This window comes from Microtus ochrogaster, linkage group LG4 (genome assembly GCF_000317375.1).
Source record: "Microtus ochrogaster isolate Prairie Vole_2 linkage group LG4, MicOch1.0, whole genome shotgun sequence".
In the NCBI taxonomy this organism is placed as follows: domain Eukaryota; kingdom Metazoa; phylum Chordata; class Mammalia; order Rodentia; family Cricetidae; genus Microtus; species Microtus ochrogaster.
The window spans coordinates 64,580,058-64,584,632 of NC_022030.1; the positions used below are offsets into that span (position 1 = coordinate 64,580,058).

General features: G+C 38.8%; 1 protein-coding gene across 4 annotated transcripts in view; it reads right to left on the reverse strand.

Moving 5' to 3' along the window:
- The window catches only part of Gigyf2 (GRB10 interacting GYF protein 2), a 140,087-nt gene that overhangs the window by 115,889 nt on the left and 19,623 nt on the right, over positions 1–4,575 (reverse strand). The window contains exon 1 of one of the 4 annotated variants that reach the window (XM_026786096.1): positions 280–327. The exons of the other annotated variants lie outside the window; for them this stretch is intronic. The gene's annotated coding sequence lies outside the window, so the exon portion shown is untranslated. Of the gene's footprint in view, positions 1–279; positions 328–4,575 lie in introns of those variants that run through there. 4 annotated transcript variants of the gene reach the window in all.

The window sequence follows — 4,575 nt, forward strand, 5'->3', positions numbered from 1 at the left end:
TCTGTAGACCAGGCTGGTCTCGAACTCACAGAGATCTGCCTGCCTCTGCCTCCCAAGTGCTGGGATTAAAGGCGTGCGCCACCATCGCCTGGCTTTAGACATCTTCAATTCACAACTTTCACCTAACTCATCTCTAGCTTCCTCCCCTGGATATACAACTGTCATCATCATATTCACCATTTCCACAACTAGCTTCCTCCCCTGGATATACAACTGTCATCATCATGTTCACCATTTCCACAACACAATAATTTCCAGTAAGCCAATAATTACTCTCACCTGAAATGTTAAAAATTTACAAAGTGTTCCTCCATACCTCTTTTTATGTTCACCTGTATGTAGTGGAAAGAAGAATAACTATTATTTTCTACATACTAGAATTACACTATAAATCTAGGGATGCCTAACATGGAATATACCCTGGCTTCTATCCTTGATGTCTCATAAACATGGCATAATGGGACATGCTACAATCCCCAGCACTGGAGAGATGGAGGCAGAAAATCAGAAGTCAAGGTAATCCTCAGCTACACAGCAAGTTGGAGAATACCCTGGGATACAGGAGACTGTGTCTCCAAAAAAATCCTATTATATCCTCTATTTTGAAAATCAGTACAGCTTAAGGGACAAATTTCTAACATATATACAATAAAGTCAAATTTTTTTTAGCCCTTTAAAAAAGTTTTAAAATTATGTTATTTTTTTATGCATGAATATTTTCCCTGCATGTATGTATGTGTACCATAGACATTCCTGGTGTCCAAGGAGGGCAGAAGAGAAGGTGAGATCTCCTGGAACTGGAGTTCATATGTTTGTAAGCCACTATGTAGATGCCGGAAACTAAAGCTGGGTACTCTGCAAGAGTAACACTGCTCTTAATCACTGAGTCATCTCTCAAGCTTCAAGTCATAGTTTTGTAAAAGTTATATAATGTTTATAAAACAGGTAACTTCAAGTTTTTGCTATCGGAAATGAACAGTGCTATTAACACTTTATGTTTTAAATACTAAACAGATTCCCAAAATCAGTTGCTTCTTAAAAATGGCATATAATACAATGATTTCTTGTTTTGAGACAAGATCTCACCAAGTAGGCTAATGGTCCAGAACTCATTATCCTCTATCTTCTATCTCTCAAGTACTGAAATCACAGGAGCATACTACCAAGATCAGCAAATATACTGACTTTAGAAAAATCCATTTCAAGTTCTTCTTCCTTTTTTTTTTTTTCCAAAACAGGATTTCTCTGTAGCTTTGTGACCTGTTCTGGAACTCTCTCTGTGTAGACCAGGCTGGCCTCGAACTCAAGAGAGATCCACCTGCCTCTGTCCCCTGAGTGCTGGGATTAAAGGCGTGTGCCACAACTGCCCTGCCCATTTCAAATTCTTTACAGTAAGTTTAACATTATAGATACTATACACTGAATATAACTGCCAATAAAGGTTCCATGTTGCCATTTTTGTGATGAAGTCCCGGGGTGTGGGAGGGAGGCAGTGTTCAGCAAAACCACAAAGGCACTGTGCATGCTAGGCAGGTACTCCCTTCCAGTCTTATACTGTTATTTTTTTAATACCTTTTTTTTTCTTTTTTCCGATACAAGGTTTCTTTGTGTAACAGCCCCAGCATCCTGGAACTCACTCTGTAGACCAGGCTGGCCTCTGCCTCTGCCTTTGCCACAAGGGCTGGAATTAAAGGCTTGTGCCACCACCGCCTAGTCACTTATACCTTTATCAGTTTATAAGAGAGAAGGGTGAGAGAGAAGGCACAGTCAGCATTATAAACAGTAGGACCTCATTTCAAAACCTTAGAATCCACATTTTAAAAGTCAAGAATCAATGGTGTACTTTAGTAATCCAAGTGTTGGGTAGGCAGAGGCAAATGGATCCTGAGGCTCACTGGCCGGCCAGTCTAGCCTAATCAATGAACTCGGGTCTATGAGAGAATTCGTCTTTAAAAAAGGGGGTAGGGGTGGGGGGCTGGAGAGATGGCTTATCGGTTAAGAGCATTGACTGTTCTTCTGGAGGACCTGAGTTCAATTCCCAGCAATCACAGTGAATCACAATAATAATGAGATCTGATGCTCTCTTCTGGTGTGCAGGCACAACTGCAGACAGAACACTGTATACATGATAAATAAATCTGAAAGGAAGGAAGGAAGGAAGGAAGGAAGGAAGGAAGGAAGGAAGGAAAGAAGGAAGGAAAGAAGGAAGGAAGGAAAGAAGGAAGGAGAAAGGAAGGAGGGAGGGAGGGAGGAAGGGAAGGACAGAGGGAGGAAGGGAGGGAAGGAGGGAGGAGGGGAAGACAGACAGAAACAAAAAAGAAAGGGCGGGCTAGGCTCAGCTTGTAAAGGCAACTGCTGCCAACCCCAAGAGCCTGATTTTGATCCTTAGAACCCATACAGTAGACAAGAACTGAATCCTGTAAGTGTCCTCTATCTTCCACATGTGTGCTATAACATATACACATTTGCATACATGCACACAACGGCACAAATAAATTTTAAAACAATATGCAACTGGTTCCTAAGAAGCAGCAGCTGAGGTTGTCTTCTGGCATCTACATGTAAGTGTACATATATATAAACATATCTGGCACACAAATATGCACCTGCACACAAAGACAGACATAAAGACAAAAATTAAGACAAGAAATAAAGACAAACTATATTCAGATTCATAGTGGAAAGAAGCAATAGGGTAAACACTAGAAATTAATCTGGTACACAAGCGTGCATGCACACAAACACACCGACACTCACACAAAAATGTAATAAATCTGAACTTAAATTATATAAATACATTATGATTTAGAAGAAAGAGGACTGTGTAACTTGGTGAAGAGTGCCTGTCTTAATATGTGGTAGGCCCGAGTTAATCTCCAGGACACACACAAAAAAGGTTAAGAACCATTATTGATCAGTACAATGGCATCCCGAAAGATAGCTAAACAACCACTAAGTCAACATAAACAAATCTGTTTCCAAAAGTTAAGACGGTCAGTGCTACTCCTCTGCAAGTATCCAAAGTCTTAAGGGGGCTAACAGAGTTTAAAGATGGAAGCTTCGTAAAATCTCAAACAAAGACATCTATATTACAATATGACAACAGCATTCAAGTCAAAATTATTTATCAAATGCCTACTAAATACCAGTCCTGCATTATGGTTCTGCATTATGGAGGAGCACTACATTCAAGAAACTACTAAAGGGGCTGAAGAGATGGCTCAGTGGTTAAGAGCACTGAGTGTTCTTCTAGAAAACCTGGGTTTGATTCCCAACACTCACATGGGTCACAACCATCCGTAACTCCTGTTCCAAGGGATTCAATACCATCTTCAGGTCCCTGTGGGCACCAGACATGTACATAGTACATAGACTTTCATGAAGGCAAAATATACACACCAAATAAATGTGTGTATGTGTGTGTGTGTAGGTATGTATGTATGTGTATAAAGAAATTCAATGGCTCTCAAAAAAGAAGCAAGAGTTTAACAGCAGAACACAAGACTGAGTAAATGAGAGGCCAGGAAAAGTAACAATGGCAACAGGAAATGAAGTAGCCACAGAGAAACTTAGCCTTGCTAAGAAACTAACCAATACATGCAGCTCATCCTACAACTGCTGCATAAAGGATTTGCTACAGAGGGCTGCAATGTTGACAAGCCAGGATTTGAACTGTTCTGAATGTTCTAAGTTGACAGTTTATAATGAGATATGGTTGCCAAATGTCTTACATTGTAATAACAGGCAGATCTAATATATGTGTGGCATTCTACTCTTTTGAATCAGGACCAATCTATTATCTTACAACTAAAGCTTTTAAAACAGAAGACTAACCTAAGAGTTTCTTTTTAACTTAAAAACATTAAACAGTTTTTCTGAGAAGCAAGTATGTTCATATGTTGAAAACAACACACACTCACATACATACACACAAACTGAAAGAATACACAAGAAATATAAGCAATAGTTCTCAGAGAATGACTGGCTGTAGGGAATACCCAACACCTATTTTCCCCCTGGGCATGGTAGTACATGTCTGTAACTAGAGCTCAGAAGGCTAACATAGGAGGAGCATTAGTTTTGGGCCAGTCTGGGATAATAACAAAATCTTGCTCCAAAAAAATTAATTAATTAAAGCATTTGCTATTAGTCTATCTCTTGTTCTGTCCTGTCACAAATAGTTTCATATGAATTTTAAACTAATAAAATCCCAGGCTGTAGAGATAGTTCAGTGGTTAAAAGCACTGCCTGCTCTTCTAGAGGTCCTGAGTTCAATTCCTCAAAACCACAATTATCTACAGTGTGATCTTATGCCCTCTTCTGATATAAGGCATGTGTATAGATAGAGCACTCAAGCGATAGATAGATAGATAGATAGATAGATAGATAGATAGATAGATAGATAGATGATAGACATATTTTTAAAGAGAGCTAATAAAACCCCATCTAATAACTAATAAAAAGCAAATATAAATATTCAAAATTTAAATGTTGCTGATGAGCAATTCTTTTTTGTTTACTTTTTTGTTTTTTTATATTTATTTATTTATGTATACAATGTTCTGTCTGTGTGTA